At 42.1% G+C, this 20,992-nt stretch overlaps 1 protein-coding gene across 3 annotated transcripts in view; it reads left to right on the top strand.

Annotated features, from left to right (window-relative positions):
- Positions 1-42: 42 nt before the first annotated feature.
- RAB7A (RAB7A, member RAS oncogene family) overlaps positions 43-20,992 on the top strand; it is a 78,411-nt gene continuing 57,461 nt past the window's right edge. Inside the window, exon 1 of one of the 3 annotated variants that reach the window (XM_064274801.1) lies at positions 43-210. The gene's annotated coding sequence lies outside the window, so the exon portion shown is untranslated. The remainder of the gene's footprint in view (positions 211-20,992) is intronic. The other 2 variants (XM_010589924.3, XM_003409729.3) reach the window with 2 other exon arrangements.

Below are 20,992 nucleotides of genomic sequence, written 5' to 3' on the forward strand. Positions count from 1 at the left end.
CGGCGGCGGTGGCGGAAGTGGGAGCGGGGCCGAAGTCTTGGCCATAAAGCCCGAGGCGGCGGCAGCGGTGGTGTTGGAGGCTTGAAAAGGGCGGAGGGGTCCGCTGGAACCGGCACTTGGACTTCTTCTCTGCCCCCGTACATTTTCGCCTCTCCTCGGCAAGAGCTCTCTCAACGCGCCCGGCCCGGAGCCTCCAGCGGAGCGGCCGCGGTAAGCAGCCGGCCCTGCCTGGCCGGTGGCCTTGTCCCATCCCCCTCCTCAGCCCCTCGGTACCCAGGGCCTCGCATCGATCCCGTCTCGGGGAAGGCTCCGCGCTCAGCCCGACCCTCGCGGGGAAGCCGCGCGTTGTTCAGCCCCAGGAGCAGGCCCGGACCGCGCCCGGTCGGGAAGAGGTCAGAGGTTGCCGGGTGTGACCTCTGGCCAGGTTGCCGGCGCTGAGACTGCCCTCACGGACGCCTTGTTTACTAGTGGTGTCAAGACCGGAGACCCGCTGGGCACGGGGCCTGTGCGCCCGCGGCGGGATGCTCTAGCCGCTTGAGTTCCTTGCAGCGGCGAGCGGAAGGGTGTCGGAGCCGGCCCTCCAGCGGCCGTGTGGAGGGGACGGTGGTCCAGGCGCCCCCCAGCCGATCGCGCCTAGTGCTCAGCTACTTTGGCATCTGTGTCTTCGGTTGAACAGCCTGATTCGGCCTTGGGGGAGGGTCCCCGACGGCAGCTGAGTTAAGGCAGTGAGTCAGGTCACGTGCGCGGGGCTCACCTCGGAGACTTGTGTACATGTGAGACGCTTCTGGCGCTGGGAGATTTTTGTCGTAAGCATGTTATGGTAAATCTTGAACGAAGTTTTCAGACTTATTGGGGGAAAGATGATGAATGGCTGTAAAGCTATGTGTGTTTAGTTCAGACTTGATACATACCGGTTGCCATCGACTCGATTCCGACTCATAGCGACCCTATCGGACAGAGTAGAACTGCCCCATACGGTTTCCAAGAAGCGCCTGGTGGAATCGAACTGCCGACCTCTTGGTTAGCAGCTGTAGCGCTTAACCACTACACCGCCAGGGTTTCCACTTGATACATAATGGTTCTTAAAATGGGAATATAGAGAACAATAATAGGAAACATTTGAGCGCTTACTGTATGCTTGCTGGGCACCGTGCCAAGACCTTTTACACAGGTTGTTTAATTTTCAGAACAGCCTTTTGAAGTACGATTATCGTGCCCACTTGTGGATAGGGAAATCGAGGAACACAGAAGTTAAGTCACTTGTCCAAGATCACATAGCTAATAAGTTATGGAGCTGAGATTCAAACCCGAGGATTCAGACTCTGGAGTACTGCACTAGATGTCTAGGTTGCACTGCTTTCAGGTGCTCCTGAAGCTTGTGATTTCTCTTGTGCTACCTGGTATCTTCCTCTCTCTCCTTTTCTTTCTAATAATGTCATTTTAAAGCTTCCTGAAGTGGCATTTGTTCTATTTAAAGCCAAAAGTCATTCCATTTGTAGTTGTGACCTTTAATGGATATTATTGTAGTGTAGTGTCAGTATATTAGGAGCTCTTGAATTCTGACAAAGTGCTTAATCGGGGTTTGAAAAATTTTGTTACCTGAATTTTTTGTCAATTGATTAGGCTTGGCAAGCCTGCCATGTGAACCTTTCTTACCACCTTTAGCAGAGATGCGGGTGTACAGCCAACTGGTTCTTCCCTGTTGAAAATACTCTTTGGATTCTGAAAGAACAGGCTCTTGTCTCTTCCTTGTGACTTAAGCAGCTGATTAGCCACATGACTTCTCATCCATGGATTAATAAAGTCTCCTGTTAGTCTGTTTCCCTCTTCAAACTTTGGAAGGTTTATTTAGGTTTGAGTGAGTTGTGAATATTTCTAATACCTCCTGAGAATACTACCCAAGCTAAAGCTTGGAACTCACAACCCCGTCGTGTTCCAGTTTATCTCGTTTTACCTTGCTACTCAGCCTGATATATTTGAGTAATAAGTACTGTGCCCTTAAATAGCGTTTGGGCACTTTTTCATTCATTCATTGAATGTTTTGAGTATCTGTCATGATTCTGATCCTTAAGGAATTTTCAGATGGTGAGTGATCATTGCTAGGAATTCGGTTGTGGACAAGTTGTCCATAGAACTTGAGGCTTTTGGAAAGAAGAGTTATTTCTCATCTCGGCAGGTGAATTTGTAGTAATCCAAACAGTCTAGTGTTTTGGCTAAATTGAATTTTGTTAATTTTAACAACAGCATTCGTATGGCTTGCTCTTTAAGAGAATGTAGAAGACAGTATTACAGTTTCTAATTGATCACGTCTTTTGTAACCTTCAGCACTCTAAATTTGTTTCTCCTTTTGCTCTAGTGGCGTTTTTTGTTCACTTGAGGGAATCCGTGTCACTGCCACCCCATTGCACTGCAAGTGAGAGTTGTTGCAGTGTTCATTGAGCAGAGGTGCATTTGGCATGCTAGATTTTTTTCTTCAGCTGACAGAGAAAGTTGAATGTGGTTCCTGCCCATCACAGTACCAGTAACATCCTAGACAAAACACCGTGCCATGCTACCTCCAATAACTGTTTTGTCTCTCCATCTATAAGAGGAGATTTGGGTTTTGCACATGTAGAACTGCAGTGTAGGAGAAACCAAACCAAAAACCAAACCCAGTGCCGTCGAGTCGATCCCGACTCATAGAGACCTTATAGGACAGAGTAGAACTGCCCTGTAGAGTTTCCAAGGAGTGCCTGGCGGATTTGAACTGCCGACCCTTGGGTTAGCAGCTGTAGCACTTAACCACTACGCCACCAGGGTTTCCAGTGTAGGAGAAGACACTCTAAAAATGGTATTATTATTCTGTCCAAGTAATTGTGATATTATTATTCTGACAAAGTAATGGTGAGCAACAGCTTGGAGATAGTTCTCCTCCCTCCCACCTGTGGCTAAGCCTCCAAACCCCATAATCAGAGAGCATTGCATTGTACCAAAGTGTGGCTTTGAATCACTTTTCTGACCCCACCCTCAAGTGAAGAAAAAAAAAAAAAGTTTTGATTATTTGATTAACTTTTAATAAGTCTTCAAAGAGATCTGCACTAATAACATTTTTGCACTTATATCTGGCATTGGCCTTTCCACACAGAGGTGTATCAAACCCAGACTACGTGGGCGTGGCAGTAGTCTTATGCGCTTTCCCTCTCTGGGATTTGGCATAAATATTTTGCCATTATTTCTAAGACAAATTGTCCAGCTCTCCATCCATGTACTTCAGCAGATTTGACTGAGATAGATTTGGCTAGATGTTGGACTGTAGGCTGTGGGCAAGGTTCTTCAGAGAAGTTAAGGAAGTGCCTTCCTGAATAAGGCTAAACAGTGGTTCCCCTTGGCACTGATGTCATTCTCTGAAGGGGACTGGCACTCGAGAAATGAAGTACCGCTCCTCTTGCCCCCCAATTATGCAGTTACTGACTTTCTGCAGACTTTTATCTCCCATATAAGGTTGCCATTGTATTCTCAGGGACTGATTCTTATGTGTTATCAAACACTTATCCGTTAATGCCATCTAATAGATCTCTATGCTTATCTGTCTGCAGTTTGCTGCAGAAACATTTTGGAATGTGTTGATCTCTTCAGTTATTTGCTCTCACATCTTCTGTCTGTGCTCCACTTTTCCTTCTCACATATAGCGTTAAAGACAGAAAAATAGCTTGCATTTATGTTTTAAAACTTCCTAATGGTGGTTGGGGTCAGTGTGATTGGTGAATCAAAAGTGATGTGTGGGTGAAATTAGAACAGGTGTTGTAGCCGTGTCTCTGACTAGTTTCAATTTTAGTACTGGAGCCTGTGATTTCAAAAATGAATTTAAGAATAGCTACTTGCAAAATGTCTCTGTGGGGTAGGGAGAAAGCTTGGGAGTTAGTTCCAGTGATGACATACAGTGTTGGCCTTGTTCGTTTGCCTGGAGATGCAGTACTTAATGCAGGGGGCCCGCGAGCCTCTCCTGGAGCTCTCTGTTCTGGTGAGGTCATCACTGCTCTGGAGATCAGCCTGCCTGATTCTGTTGTCCATTTATTTATGCAGTGGGACTGAGCAAGTCTGAAGAAGTATTTTAGGGCAGTGTTGGAAATTCTACAACCTTGCCTGGTTCTCAGATGGCCTTACCTGTGTGACTGCTGCCAAATATCATGAGGGAAGTTCTCTTCTGCCCCCTGCCCTTTCAAGTAACGATGGCTAGCTTGCTTCTTACTATTGACTTTCCTGGAGTTATCCAGCTCAGTTCAGGAGTCCTTGTGTGTAAGTGTAAAAAAAAAAAAAAAATGATCCCCATTTTTTATTTTAGTTTGAGCTATTCAAGAGTACCTGACAAAAAAACAAAACAAAAAAAACCCAGTGCCATCGAATTGATTCCGACTCATAGCGACCCTATAGGGCAGAGTAGAACTGCCCCATAGAGTTTCCAAGGAGCACCTGGTGGATTTGTACATGACAAAGCTACTATAAATTAACCTTTTAAAAGGCTTAATCTTAACATAGACTTAAAAAAAAAAGTGCTTCTTTCATACAATATTTAGTCAGTCTACCAACAATTCTCGGTGCACTTACAGATCTTAGGATACCTTGAAATTACTCTGGGTCGTTTGGGCAGCCCACAGGCTGAGAGCCACTCTGAAATCCTCTGACTTGTACCATTTCGGTTGATGGTTGTTCAAGAGATTAATGTTTTCTAGAAACCTTCCTGCATAGCATTTTCTTTTAAATGCTTTTTAAAATTTCCGTCATGCTTACAATTAATGTATGATTTCATTTGGAGCATACCTCAAGTCTGTAGGATTACAGAGTAGACATTTCTATATTTCTGCCTGAGAAATCTGAGGCTGGATGCCCAGGTGGCCCAGCGAGAATGCAGTCCAGGTCTGCTGCAGCCCTTCTCAGTGCTCTTTCTCATGACCGTTCTACCCTGCCTTTTTCAGTTCGGATGATTGCCCTCAAAGCCTCAGCATTTGACCTCTTATGAAAATGTTTCTTTCCTCCACTGCCTTTTCTTTAAAATGACATTTCTTTGTTGCTGATTATGATGAAAAAATAAAACTAGTCAGTTCTTTAAAAAAAAAAAAAAAGCCAGGAAAACACAGAAGTGTAAAGAAGAAGAAATTGTGATTCACACTACTCAGAGGAAGATCAGGGTATTAACTGGTTATTTTCTTCTAATGAATATATACTTTAATACTGTCCTTTAATGAAATTAAACAACAACGACAAAAAATAGTGTGAGAATTTAATTGTGGAGGGGACTGGACACGGGTCCTTTGACCTGTGGGACCTCTCCTAATAGATGGGAAACTAAAGATCATCTCCTGGTGGTCATGGGACTAGCTGTATTTTTCAGAAGCTTAATGGCAACAGGTGAATAACCTGATACATCCAGCTGCAGAATAAGGTTTGTTTGCCTTGGTGACTCTGAATAAGTGAAGTGTGGCCCTTGTTTTTAAGTCTTTGTCATTTCTTCTATAGTTTAGTAAACTTTTAGTTGAAGTAAAAGATACATACAGAAAAGTGCGCAAATAAATGAACATCTCAGAGAATTTTCACAAACTCAGAAGCCCCCTTGTGTCTTTTTCAAGTCATTACTGTCTTCCCAAGGGTATTCAGCCTGTTGACTCCTAACACTGTGGATTAATTTTGCCTGATCTGGACTTTTTATAAATGGAATAAAAAAACCAAACCAAACCCACTCCCATCAAGTCCATTCCGACTCATAGTGACCCTATAGAATCATACACCATGTATTCTTTTGTTTCTGGTCTCTTTGACTCACCATTGTTTGTGAGATGTTCTGTTGTGTGCAGTTGTAGCTCCATTTTTGTTGTTGAGTAGTATTCCATTATGTGACATAGCATAATGTATTTATTAAACCACTGAGGGACATTTGAGTAGTTTGTTGCTGTTTCAAACGGTGCAGCTGTGAATATTGTTGCACATGTCTTTCGATGAATATGTATATACACATTTCCACTGAGTAAATACCTAGGAGTAGAATGGCTGAGTTTTAGAGAGCGTATCTGTTCAGCTTTGATAGAAAATGCCAATTTTCAAAAGTCATAACAGTTTATATTTCCACAGCAGTTCCAGATATTTCCCATCTCTGTCAACACTTGTTATTGTCTTTAGTTTTAGCATTCTAGTAGGGGCCTTTTTCTTTATGACTCACGGTACAGCCTCTCCACTTACCAGTCTGGAGAAACCTTTGTAGGGGGGAGGTGGTTTCTGGAGCAAAAAAGGATAGTTTGGTACTACCTCTTGTAAATACTGCATAAATATGGGGCTAGAAAAGCAGAGCCATAGTGAATGGCTTCAGTCTAGTGAGCAGTTAGCAGTCTATAGTTGCCCTTGTAGGTTAGTTTTTGCTTATGTAATCTGTACCCGTTCCTGGTGGTGGACTTGGCCCAAAAGTATCATTTGTGGGGTATAAATCTAGCCATAATAGACAGTGCTTTTGTTCAAGTTCTTATTTGGTCTGACACTTGGTCCTTAAAATACTGGATTCCCTCATATTCACTACTGGAAATATGTCTGTTTTCCATGTTCTGACTGCCCACCTAGGTATTAGTTGTGTTTGACCAATAGCTTTCTGACTGGGTGTTGCTGAACTTTGTACATCAGCTTTAGATTTTAGTTTGGTTGAAATTATTTTACATGGTGTTGCCCCTCCTCCACTGTAAGCTCATTGAGGGCAGGGATGAATCATTCTAGAATAGTTCTTGAGATATTAATTATTTGGTAAACTTTTGTTAAAAGTTTTTCCAGTTCTAACTTTGCAACGTAAGCTACTATTTGTACCAGGCAAGTTACGCTTCTGGGTCAGTGATTAATATGTATGTTAGCTTTCCTGAATAATGAGGTATATTGAATTTCTGTGTTCATTCCGTGGAAACTGTGGTGGTATAGGGGTTAAGAGCTACTGCTACTAACTGCAAAAAAAAAGGTCAGCAGTTCAAATCCTTGGAAACCCTGTGGGGCAGTTCTATTCTGTCTTATAGGGTGACTGTGAGTTGGAATTGACTCTGCGGCATTGGGTTTGGTTTTTTGGTTATGTTCATTGTGCAGATTTTTATTATCTACTAATAAGTAGAACACTGCTGGCAGCTGTGGGAGGAGTAAAATAAGAGCGCTGGAGATTCAAAAATAATTGTAAAACCAGAGTATAAGATAAAAATACCATAAAGAAAATGCTAGAGTCATTCAGTGGCTGGGGTAGTGGTTAGGAAAGTGCTGGGCGGATTTTCGGGTAAGTTGATATGAGGGGGAGATTTGGGAAGCCGTTATAGTTGGAGGGAATGGCATAAATAATGAGTGGAGGTAGGGAACGATAAGGCATGTGGGGGGAACTTCAGTCCCTGCAGATTGGGAATGACTACTCATGTGATAGGAGCCCTTGTGGTGTAGTGGTTAAGCAATCAGCTGCTAACTGAAAGGTCGGCGGTTTGAACCCACCAGCCACTCCGCAGGAGAAAGATGTGGCAGTCTGTTTTTGTAAAGATTTACAGCTTTAGAAACCCCATGGGGCAGTTCTACTCTGTCCGGTAGGGTCACTATGAGTTGTAATCAACTCACTGACAATGGAATTCATATGATGGGGCCAGATTCTTGGGGGTCGGGGGAGGGGCGGGGAGGGAAGGCACTGCAGTGCAATGTTGAAGGGTTTGTGTTTAACAAAGTGATGCTTCACTGGATAAGGGTACCAGAACCAGTAGCCTCAAATTGGTTTTGACTCACAGCAACCCCGTGTGTGTCAGAGTAGAACTGTGCTACATAGGTTTTTTTTTCCCCCTAATTTGTTGTTAAGAATATATGTAGCAAAACATAATACAAATTCAACAGTTTCTACACATACAACTCAGTGATGTTGATGATGTTCTTCGAGTGTACAAACATCGTCACCCTCCTTTTCTGAGTTGTTCCTCATTAACATAAACTCACTGGCCTCTAAGTTTCCTATCTAATCTTTGTTATTGCTGTTAATCAGTTTGATCCCATATAGATAGGTCTTGAAAGAGCATAATGCTCATGGTGGCAGACGTTTTTTACTAGTTAAGCTACACTATTGTTTGCTTTTAAGACTTTAAGGAGATATTTTTGGTTTAAGGTTTAAAGATTATCTCAGAGCAATAGTTTCAGGGGTTCATCTAGCCTCCATGGCTCCAGCAAGTCTGGAGTCCATGAGAAATTGGAATTTTGCGTTTTCCCCCTTTTGATCAGGATTTTTCTATAGAATCTTTAATCAAAACGTTCAGTAATGTGGCCAGGCACTGTCTAGTTCTTCTGGTCTGATGGCAAAGGAGGCAGTTGTTCATGGAGGCAATTAGCCACACATTCCATAGCCTCCTATTCCTGACTCTCCTTCTTCCTTTCAGGATTTTTTCTGTGGTTGATTTTTTGGAAGTAGATTGCCAGATCTTTCTTCTGAGGTGCCTCTGGGTATATTTGGACCGCCCATCTTTCATTTAGCAGCCAAGTGCAGTAACCATTTGCACTACGCAGGGATAAAGGCAGACAGGACAAAATTCTCTTACTTGAACCTCACAACCCTATTGAATAAGGCAGGTGGTACCCCAATTATGGGGGAGGAATGGCTTTGAGGTTGTAATTTGCCCAGAGAAACACATTAAGAGGTTACTGGGGCCAGGACCAAAATACAAGTGTTGTGCCAGGGCTGTCCTTCCTCAGAAGTACGTTTAAAAGGAGTTAAAGGGAGGAGTTGGTTTTGGAGGATGGGGTGGAGGAAGAGAGCAGTTAATTTGGTTTTCCTCTTTAGGAGCCAGCCCAGTGTGAGCTCCTCTTAGCAGCTTATGGATGTCCTGTTTTTACTGAGTACATATCGAAGATAATCTAGGGTTGATAATGACTTTGAGCTATTGAAAATAATTCTTACATAACTGTCTGTTTTACTGACTGCTCCCCAATCTGTCCTACCCTCCCCCCCCCAAAAAAAAAAGAAAAGCCACTTTATCATGGTCTTTTATTAATACAGCTTTTAGCTGTTGATTTGGTACCTGGATTTAGGAAGCTTGAGAACAGTGAAAGCATCATATTAAAAAAATATATTGATGTGGGAGAAAAGTCCTCTTAGCAAGGATTTCTTTCCAAGGGACTTGCTTTTTTGTGAAAGTTGCCTTCCTTTTTTTCCCACTCCACATAAATGTAGTAACTGGAATGAAGTATATATATGAACAGTCTGTATTTTATAGAGCTCAGCTGTTACCTGTTTAAGCCTCACAAATTCAAACTAAGTAGCATTTCTTCAGATGAGGAACCTGAGGTGGAAGGACATGCTCCATGTCTTGGAGTGTCTGAGTAGTGGGATGGGCCTAGCACACATGCCAAGTTGACAGGAGTTTCTTTAACCCTGACAATGGCTAGAATATCTTCTATGGAAGAGCAACTTTTGTAAATCTTATTGGTTCAGTTTTATTTAAATGCTTTTTGAAGTGGGATAGTTTCACTATTCTGTTTCTTATTAAATGCAGATGTCCAGGTAGTGAGTTTCCTAGCAGTATCAGGCAGAATAGGCTAGGTTATGCTGTGGTAACAGCCTCAAGATAGCCTAAAACATCATAGGTTTATTTCCTGCTTATGCTGACTGTTCACCTTGGGTTTTCCAGAGTCTCTGCATCATTTTTCAGCTGAAGGTGCAGCCACGATAAGGAATGTTGTTGGCTGCCCTGGTAAAGGGAAAAAGAAATGTTGCTGTTGCAGTAAATGTCCCAGTCTGGAAATGACACGTCACTTCTGCACACAACTCATTAGCCAGAATGAGTTACACCATGCAAGGGGCCAAGAAGTGTGATCTTAAATGGATTTGGAAGGCACAGAGTTGGAAATATTTGGGAAACAGTACCAATGTCACACTGGCTCCGCTCGCATACGTATTGGCTTTGGGGGGAAAGAATACCCCCATTTGTAGATTCTTGTTCCAGTGGGCTGGTAATTTAAATGCTAGAAAGACCTTAAGCAACTTCCTATCTTCACTCTCAAATCACCTTCCTTTAAAAAAAAAAAACAGCATGGGGGAGGTGTCTGGCCTCATCCAACTTCACCAGGGGGAAGGAGAATCAAGATCAACAGCCCAAGGCTAATTCCTGTGAGGTGAAGGTCAGACATGCCCCATGCCCCTTCTCTCCACCATCTTTACCAATTCCTGACACCAGCTGTCGCTTCCACCGCACTCTGTACCTCTTCTCTCTGCTGGGTTCGAGAATTTATTGCAGTGGCCACACACAACTCACAGACTATACCCAGGATTACTGGAAGTAACAGGTTACAGTTCAGGCTCAGAAACACTCAGGATATAGTTCTTCCATCAGGACAGACTCTTTTCAGCCGTGCTCACAGGCACACCTCTTTCTGGCCGTAGGCCTCTGCCCTGCACTGGCAAGGGTTACAAAGCTCTTTTAGCCCCTGCCGATAAGTCCCCAGAGGCACTCCAGGCACTCAGCTTTCTCACTCTGTGGGAAAAGAAGCCCACTGTGCAGTCTCTTGCCAGTCTCTCCTGCCACTGCTTCTTGCCATCTTCAGGGTTACAGCTCTTTCTCTCTCTCTCTCTCTTTCTGTCTCCTGGTTCCAGGAGCTTCTCAGCACAGGTATCCTGGGTCCAAAGGACTTGCTCTCTGCTCCTGGCTCCTGTTCCTTGGTGGTGGTAGGATCCTCTGTCTGCTCTGGAATTGGCTGTCCTTTAAGGCAAAACTGAGCAATCCCCTTGATGAACCACAATTGCTTTATTTACACAGTCCTACCCAGTCACTTGGATGGCAGTTACAAGACCATAGCTGAAAAGGTCACACAAAAGCGATCCATTACACCATACTATCCTAAGAAGTGTATTTCTTTTAAATGGTAAATGTCATAATCTTAATTCACCTGCCTTGAAATATTTTTTGCATGAAGTAGGTGTGAAATAGCTAATTGACTCTGAGCCCTCTTTCCCGTCCATGTTTTCAGTGTTGGAATTCTGTACTTTCTAGTTATCTTTTTGGAGTCCCTGGGTCATTCAAATAGTTAATGCACTCAGCTGATAACTAAAAGGTTGAGTCCACCCAGAGGTGTCTTGAAAGAAAGGCCTGGCAATCTACTTCTGAAAAACCAGCCATTGAAAACCCTATGAAACACAGTTCTATTCAGTCACCCATGAGGTTGCCATGAGTCGGAATAGACCTGATGGCAACTGGTTGGTTGTTGGTTGGCTTTTTTTTTTTTTTTTGCTGATTTTCCCTATTCTCTCCCCCAACACGCTTGTAGAAATCCTTCTTAAAAGTGCTACCAGGTAGTCTTAAAGAACTAACTCCTTAGACCTTGTCCCTCCCCCATCTATAGGACCCTTTGCTTTTCCATTGCCCTTGGTTAAGGCGCTCCACAAACTGTCCTCAGCTTGCCTTCTTGGCTTCCTTTTTTTGTTGTAGACCTTGAGTTGTCCTGAGTTGCTTTAGCCAGGTTCAGGTACCAGCTCCTTTTTTTTTTTTTTTTAATTAACATTTTATTTTGTTTTTAGTGGAAAATGTAGTGTCCATAGCAAAACCCACTCACATTCAACCGTTTCTAGACATAATTATCAATTACATTGGTTACATTCTTCGCATTGTGTCAATGTTCTCATATTGACTTAAACTCCCTGCCTTTCAGCCTTCTCATCTATGCTTTAAAATAACCGTTGTCCGTTTTATCTTATGTAGATAAAAGATCTCAATACTCATGGGTGACAATCTTTACTTTTTCGGATAAACTTATGCTTAGTTTAAAGGTGACTTCAGCGGATAGTTTCAGTCTAAGGCTTGAAGAGTAACTTGGGGCAGTAGTCTCAGGAACTCCTCCAGCCTCAGTAGGTCCAGTTAGTCTGGATTCTTTAAGAAATTGAACATCTTTTCCACATTTTTCTCCCTTTTTATCCGGATCCATCTATTGTGCCCCTGGTCAGAATGCTTGGTAGTGGTAGCCAGACACCATCTAGTTCTTCTGGTCTCAAGGTAGAGGAAGCAGTGTGGTTCGTGGAGGGAGTGCTTTAGTTCAGTTCCTTCTCTGATTCTTGGGTTTCCTTCTTTCTCTTGTTCCAAGAAAATAGAGACCAATAGCTGTATCTTAGATTGCTGCTCATAAGTTTTTAAGACCCCAGACACTACTACTTACCATACCGAGAGTACTGGCTCCATTTTGAAAGCTTTCTCTCCCCATGCTGTTCTCACCTTTCACTGAATCCCTGTGAATTACCACAGACTATTTTGTACTATGAATTTTGTGTGTATCTTACCTACTCCAGGAGAGGGCCTTAAGGGTAGATCCCAGACTGATTTGTCTGTATTTTCACCCAAAGGTTAACCATTTGGAATAAAGAAATAAAAGCATGTTCCCCAAGTGGCTTTTGATAAATAGAGGTACACATGCATTTGTGGTACCTGGCTGGAAAACAAAAACACCTGTAAATTGTGCACATGGTTTGAAATCAGGAGACCAGAAGCTTTAGGATTATGGAGGCTTCCTTAAGTAGGGCCACAGTATGCCTCTCAAATGTATTACCAAGCTTCAGTTTCTGCTTCTGAAAAAAGCATTGGATTAGCTATCCTCAATATCCTACACGTTTTAAAGCGCAGGACTGACTGTTGGTCATACCGCAGTAGCTTTTGCAATATCCTGACTGGTAAGATGACACCACCAGAAACTTAAAGGACCCTCTCAGCCATTTTAAAAGCCATCACCTACATGGAGTCCTTTCCAGGTACTTCTTTTTGAGGGGCAAGGTGACCTGACTGTTAAGTGGTTAGATTTTTTTTTTTTTAATGTACTTGTTTCTGAATTACAGAAGCAGTACAGAAGTCTTGGTTTAAAGGTGACTTCAGGGGATAGTTTTGATTTAAGGTTTGAAGAATAACTCAGGGCAACAGTGTCAGGGCCTCCTCCAGGAGCAATAGGTCCAGTAGGTCTGGATTCTCTTAAGAATCTGAACATCTGTTCCACATTTAAGAATAGTTTAGAATTTAGATACTGTAGTTTTCTCTATCATCCTTCTGAATAATTTGGTGACTATACTTTCAAGCTTATACTTTTTTTTTTAATTAACTTTTATTAAGCTTCAAGTGAACTTTTTTATATTAAGTGTAATCACACGGTACCCATTCTTCTGAAACTTGCTTTTTTAAAAATTTGGCTACATATAATAGGTACCTTTCCATGTCAGTACTTACTTTTTTTTTTTTTTAATTGTGCTTTAGGTGAAAGTTTACAGAGCAAATTAGTTCCTTATTAAAATATTAATACACGTATTTTGTGACATTGGTTGCCAACCCTGCGACGTATCAACACTCTCCCCTTCTCTACCTCAGGTTTCCCATTTCCATTTGTCTAGCTTTCCCGTCCCCTCCTGCCTTCTAGTTCTTGCCCCTGGGCTGGTGCTCCCATTTAGCCTTGTATATGCCACGTGTGTTATTGTTTTACAGGCCTGTCTGATCTTTGGCTGAAGGGTGAACCTCAGGAGTTACTTCAGTACTGAGTTAAATGGGTGTCTGGGGGCCATACTCTCGGAATTTCTCCAGTCTCTGTCAGACCAGTCTAAGTCTGATCTTTTTTTGTGAGTTTGAATTTTGTTCTTCATTTTTCTCCTGCTCTGTCGGGGACTCAACACATACTGCTTTTAATGGCTGTGTAATACTGCATTTATATAGTTTAACTGTTCTCCAAATGACCATTTCAGTTATTTCCAACTTTTCTTTGTAGGAAAATTATTTAATGTTTATCTTTGTCTAGTTATCTGATCATTTCCTTAAGATGGTAGTTATGGGAGCCCTGGTCGCACAATGGTTAAGCACTCGGCTGCTAACTGAAAGGTTAGTGGTTCAAACCCACCCAGCGGTTCCGCGGGAAAAAGACCTGGTGATCTGTTCCCGAAAAGATTACAACCTAGAAAACCCTATGAAGTGGTTCTGCTCCGTCATGTGGGATCACTGTGAGTTGAAATTGACTTGACTGTACCTAAGAACATTATCATTATAGTGGTTATACATACGTGCTAGACTACCTCCAGGAAGGTTGTAGACTTGTATTTATAATTTGAGAATTCCATATATACAGTTGTCAATTGACAGTATTCTTAATGTTTGTCAGTTCAATTGACTAGTGGGAAAAATTTAAATGATACTTCATTGTTTAAAACTTGTATTTCTTCGATAGTTAAATTAAGCTTTGTTCCCCCCATATTTATTAGCCCGTTATATTTCTTTTCTGAATTGACTCTTGTTCTCTAAGGCCCAACTCAGTTTTGTTTTTCCCTTATTGATTTATAAACTTCTTATGTAGCAAGAATATTGACCTTTGTCAATACTGGAATATTGGAAATTGGAATATTGCTAATGTTCCTGTCTTGTTTCTCTTTGGTTTGGGTGATGGCGTGTTTTCGTAGTGTAGATACTTTTTTTTATAGTTATATCTGTCGATTTGCTTTGTACTTAGGCCTTTTTCATCCCCAGGACAATAAAAACAATGTCTTCTAGTACTTAGCACATTTGGAGTTTTTCTGTATGATGTGGTATCAGAGTTTTTTTCCAAATGAATAGCTGCCCAGGTGTTTTATTGAGTTGTCATCCTTTCCTCGCTGACTAGAAATTTTTTATTGCACACAAATTTCCCACCTACACGTGTCTTTTTAAAATCCTTTTGTTCTCTTCTTTGTCTGTGGGACAGTACCACTGATGTATTTGCTATCACTTCATGGTATATTTTAGTAAATTATTTTATCATCCATCATTCGTGGTACTCTGCTGCAGTTGGGCTCAAATACATGTTTACTTCTGATTAAATTGGTGCTGTTTCTATCCCTTGTGGTCCTTGTCCCTTAATAAGTTTGATTGGCAGATTAAGGGGCTCATTCATCAAGAAATTTAGAGGAAGCCTCGAGCACCTACCCTGTCCCAAGCTTCATGCAAGGCAGTAGCTGTAAAATGGTAGAAAACCTGGTTCCTGACCCCCAAGGAGTCTTTGGTTTGTTGGGAAATGGTCATCCTTGTTGGGTGCCACTGAGTTGATTTCAACTCATAGTGGCCCCGTGTGACAGAGTAGAACTGCAGCATAGGGTTTTCTATGCTGTAATCTTTAAGGGAGCAAGTCTCCAAGAGCACTTAACCATTGCACCACCCCGAGTCTCCTTGGGGCAGTGGTACATATCTTTTAACCATTATATCTATTGTGTTATGTAGTGGATTGAAGAAAGACTTTGGAAAGCAAGTATTAGGTTTAAGTTGTGCTCATGAAGCCTTAAGCATTTCGTGATTTCTTTGGTCTTTTCTTGCTGTATTTGAGCAAATACAAACACTACGTAATCTACAATCTAAGTGGATTTTTACTGTTAACTATTCTTGTCTAACTTCAACAAATTAGATTTTTTCACCCCTTGGCAGGGGGTTCTTAATAGCATATGGCATAGGAATGCCCAGGCTTTGTATACATTAATAATGTTTCTTTTATGCCTTTTTATTAATTAATTTTAACAGATAAAGAGGGGGTTTAGTTAATTTTCACAAATAGTGTTTTTGTGTGTATGTATGTTGTGTGGTTTTGAAGGAGTATTAGCATTCTGAATTGGGAAAAATTATCACCTTTTACACAGGAAAAAAAATACACTGGGTCAGCCAAATCTTTTTTTTCTTGCTTATTTTCTAAAGGTGTAGCTAATCATTTCTGTACACTGTTAATAAGAAATCCTGTGTACGTGCTGCTGTCCAGCTGCCCCTGCCAAATGGCTGTCTTTTGTGGCTTGTAGTTCTGAGAACCCATAAAGTCCTCTGCAGTTTTAGAGCACCCATGATCTAGGGAGGTTTGAGAGAGAGTTGTCTTTGAAGGCGGAACCTTATAGTCAGGCTTTTGTTAGCCAAGTGGAGAGATGAGGCACTTTCAGAATGATGCCCCTTGTGGCTGGAGAGGGGTCGTGTTGACCAGCCCCTGTGATGAGCAGCCCCCCTTGGACAGATGGTGTATATAGTTAATGAATAACTCTGTGGTTGCTGGGAGGCCAAAATCAAATAATGCATGGCAGAATCTGAGAAGTGAGTTGGGTTATCTGCTTCTGACTGTTGTGGTAGGGAACACCATGTTTCACTCATGGTCATACAGGGGAAGTGGAAGTGTGGTCAACATGCAGGCAACCAGAGCATGCATTGTGATAGTGGTGAGACAAGTGCCAAAGGAGTAAGACAGCTCTTGGCCTGGGGGATGTATCTACTTGACTGTGAGGAGCACCTATAAAAGGTGATATAGTGTGGAAAAAGTTAAGATTTGATAGTAGTCTTTAGGACAGGTTTTTTTTGTGTGTGTGTGTGTGAACAGGTAATGATATACTTGATCTATCCAGTTGCTCAAAAGGAAACCTTGGAAACAAGTCTTTATCTCACCTCCAAACCCTCCCTCCCTAGAGGCAACCACTATGCTCTTTTTTTTTTTTTCTTAGTTGAAGCCTATAAAATTGCTAATTTGGGGTTGTAAAAATGACAGTTTCGTAGCATTCAACCTAGTAACAGACACGGATGGGAATGTATCTTGTTCTGTACCCTACTTAAAAACAAAAAAATCCAACTACATTTTATAATGCTCACTAATGATACATGTAAGTCTGCCTTACCTAGAAAATGTATTTTGAATTGAAGTAAGGGCAGGTTTTTGTTTGTTTCCCTTTGCTTGGGATTTCTTGGCTAGGAGGGGTCCATCCAAGGTAGGAGAGGAGAAGTGAACCTTCCCAATATGTTAATGTGGCAGAACCTGAAAGTGGGCTGTCTAGGTAGGCAAACAGTCTTGGGCAGTGATTTGAGATGGTGGTAGGCCTTGAAATGAGAGGAAGAATTGGAACTTAATGCAGTAAGAAATGAGCATGGTATACCATACTATTCAAATGATTTTAGGTGTGTTTGGCTTTGCATTTTTCAGGTATGCTACTACTCAAGACCCCAGGTCGGAAGTACTGTGATAGTGGCTAAATACAAGCAGTTTTGTGGTACCCTTGCTTTAATATTAATTACGTTTTGTCATGATAATCTATCCATATTTAAATATTTAGAGTGGAATGACTAGAAAACAATATCTGAGGGAGATTGTTCTGGTAGAAAGGATTTACAACTAAAGTAGCACAAGTGTGAGGTGTGCAAACCTGGTCCAAGATGGTGGCTGTGACCGTAAAACTGAGGAAGCCTATTTGACAGGCTTTGCACAGATGTGGAGGTGGGCATGGGTAGACACAGCAGAGTCAGTGAGGGAGGAAGCAGGACTGACTGCTCCTGAGGAACGAGATTACCCATGGATGCCTGGGCAGAGCATGTAAGACCCAGAGGCCTGGTATGGTACCTGTTTCATATCCATTTCTGGTGATACAGAATAGAAGTTCCTCAAATTGTTGCTCACCTGTGATCACTTCATATTCATGGCCACTGACATGTAATTTGGCTGTTTGGAGGAAGAACTTGTTTGGCAGGAATTGCTGACTTACTGTTTGAACATTATTCCCAAGCATTGTTTTGGCAACTCCTGGTTTACCATACTGATAAAAATTAATTACCTCAAAAAAAAAAAAAAAAAAGGCATGTTTTAGGGAAAGAGGGCTAGAGAAGTTTTCTGGACTAAGAGCTTTGCATGGAGCATTCTTTATATCCTTTCTTACATGTGTTTCCAAAAAGGTGAAACACTAAGACGAAGAATCCTAAATATTTCAGCAAAATATTCAAGTTTCTAATGTGTGCTGGGCACAGAGTTAGAAGTACAAACTCCAACTGCAGCTTCAGAGCACTGGGCAGTTGTTTCCAGAAAAAAGACTCTTGAAATAAATTCTATGTCATGCAACTTATCAATCACCTTTTAGTACTGTATTTTACTTCTAGTACTGTAGTTTGAACAGTGTTTGAATCCTTGAGCCCCTGGTCTCATGTTTTTGAGCCTGTGCTTTTAGATTATCCTTGTTCTCTTCTGCCATGTATTGAATCCTTCCCTGTGGTAGTCTCTTTTGTCATGAGAGATTTAAGGAAGGAGTTACAAGGGTGACTCACCATGATCCTTTACCACAACTAGAAAATAGATCATACCTTTGTGTCCAGTAGAATACGTAACTACCTGGCATTCTCTGCTAAGAGAATTATTGTGATTCAGGGCTTAAATGAGTTTGGACAATGTATAAAAATCAGATTGGGCCACTGATTTTTAAATTAAAAGACTGCAGAACCAAATCTGAACCTCTCTAATAACACTGCATCAGATACTATGTCACATTGTGGTATTTTTTTCCCCTAAGCCCTGAGGAGTTAGTTTTGCCCTAGTTTTCTACCCCAGAGGTTTGTTACTTTTGTCCAGGTTGGTTGACATTTCCTCGGTAAGCTGTAAATAACTTGATGATTTGATATTTTTTGTTTTGCCCTGGGTTGCAGCCTACCCCATGATTGGTCTGTTTTATGCATCTCACAGAAATTGGTCGATACACTTATGCAAATGAAGTGACCATTACCTACTATGCAGATAAAGTGACAGTCAGTTCATAGCCCTGGTGGGAGGGCCATGCCTTGTAATTGACCAGGAGTTTGTTTATATATGCGGCCAACCCCACAAAGGTTGGCAGACAGAAAGAGAAGGAAGAAAGAAGCAGAAAGGAGAAAAGGCAAGAAGAGAGAAGCAGCAGAAAGAGAGGAGGTGAGGGACAAGAGTCAAGGGCTTTAATGCTGAAGACAGCAAGAGGTCTGCAAAGGACAGAGCCAGCCGCAACAGGCCTGGAAGGGGCCCTGTGGTGGAGTCAGTGGTGATGGCAGAAACCTGCTAGGAATGCATATAAGAGTTGAACAAAACCGCTACACTGGCTATGAGCTGGGTCAGTTAGCAATGGAAAGGCCAATAGCAGGGAGGCTGAAGGCAGAGGGGCCTCCCCTGAGGGTGCTGAGAGGAGTTTGTCCTAAGGGGGATGAGAGGGGGGTACACACAGAGAAAAGGGCCTGCTTGCGTATACTACCGAGAAGAGCTTGGGTGGAGCTTTCCAGATTTCGCCTGCATGCTTCCTGATCCCAAGTTGTACCCCCTTACTTCCTTAATAAACCACTTAACTGTACGTATGGTCTGGGAGTGCAACAGATTATCGAACCCAGAAGAGAAAGTGTTGTAGGAGGGACAGCTGGTGTCAGAATTGGTAAAAAGGTTGGAGAGTGGAGTTATGTCTGACCTCCACCTCATAGGAATCAGCCCTAGACTTATCTTGATTCTCATTATACACCTGAGTTTAGACAGGTTCTGACACTCCTACTACTAACGCAGTATACTTGGGATGGATAGATAGAATATGTATATCTGATGGTGAATTATGGTGTTGGTGATGAATATTGAATATACCATAGACTGCCAGAAGAATGAACAAATCTGTCTTGGAGGAAGTACAACCAGAATGCTTATTAGAAGCAAGGATGGTGAGACTTCATCTCACATACTTTGGACGTGTTATCAAGAGGGACCAGTCCCTGGAGAAGGACATCATGCTTGGTAAAGTAGAGGGTCAATGAAAAAGAAGACCCTTAATGAGATGGATTGACACAGTGGCTGCAACAATGGGCTCAAACATAGCAACCATTGTGAGGATGGCACAGGTGGGCAGTGTTTTGTTCTGTTGTACATAGGGTTGCTATGAGTTGGAACCAACCTTTTTTCTTTTTTATTGTGTTTTAAGTGGAAGTTTACAAATCAAGTCAGTCTCTCATACAAAGATTTGTATACACCTTGCTATGCACTCCTGCTTTCTCTCCCCCTAATGAGATAGCACACTCCTTCTCTCCACCCTGTATTCCCTGTGTGCATTCAGCCAGGTTCTGTCCCTGTCTGCCTTCTCATCTCCCCTCCAGACAGGAGCTGCCCACGTAGTCTCATGTGTTTACTTGAGCCAAGAAGCTCGCTCCTCACAAGTATCATTTTCTATCTTATAGTCCAGTCCAATCCCTGTCTGACAGGTTGGCTTTGGGAATGGTTCCAGTCTTGGGCTAACAGGTCTCTGGGGACCATGACCTCCGGGGTCCTTCTAGTCTCAACCATTAAGTCTGGTCTTTTTAGGAGAATTTGAAGTCTGCATTCCACTGCTCTCCTGCTCCAACAGGGATTCTCTGTTGTGAGTTGGAACCAACTTGACAGCACCTAACAACAGCAACAATCAGATGGTGAGAAGTGCTGTGGAGAGCAGTAAGACAGGGTAAGGTGAAGGGTGTATGGCAGTAGGCTACTTTACAAGGGATGATTGAGGAAGGTAGCACTTGAGCAGAGATTTAAGGAGAGGGAATAAGTTTGAGATCCTGAGGTGAAGCAGGGTTTGCCTAGCATGTCCAAAGAAAAGTGAGAAGTAGGTGAGGCCAGAGGCATGAAGTGATTTTTTTTTTTTTTTTTTAGTTCTATTTACTTGTAAATTGAAGTTTTTTGTCTTTTTTTCCTGGAATGTTTACTCTTGAGCAAGTACATTTCCCTCTCTGCAGCATGCGTTTACTTATTTATAAAAGGGCTTAGACTAGATCCAGTGACTTTCTGATTGCTCTGTAGAGTTTAGGATTCCCTGCAATTGATAAATTTGATGGGTAGGTGTTGGATCACTCTAGCCCAACCCAAGGAAAGCTCTGCTTTGTTTTTACTTTATAATTCCTTGTAAAAGTGCCTTTAAATGAGTTCTGTTGTTACAAAGAAACTAAAAACCACCCAGCGAGCAGCAGGGAGTGCGTGGTGGGGTGGGTATGGCTTTTTGTATGAGAGACTGACTTGATTTGTAAACTTTCACCTAAAGCACAAAAACAAAATGACAACAACAAAAAAAAACACCCAGCCAGAGCTTTAATTAAGGGACCTTTTGAATGTGTGCCTCAGGGCTTGGTTGAAGACTGGTTAAGTAGGAAACAAACTAGAATTTGTTTTCTACCTTGAAGTTCTGTAGGGGGAATCTTAGACCTGCAGCCCCTTTGTTTTACAAATGAGGACAATAAGATCAGTATCT

Source organism: Loxodonta africana, chromosome 22 (assembly GCF_030014295.1).
Source record: "Loxodonta africana isolate mLoxAfr1 chromosome 22, mLoxAfr1.hap2, whole genome shotgun sequence".
Lineage (NCBI taxonomy): Eukaryota > Metazoa > Chordata > Mammalia > Proboscidea > Elephantidae > Loxodonta > Loxodonta africana.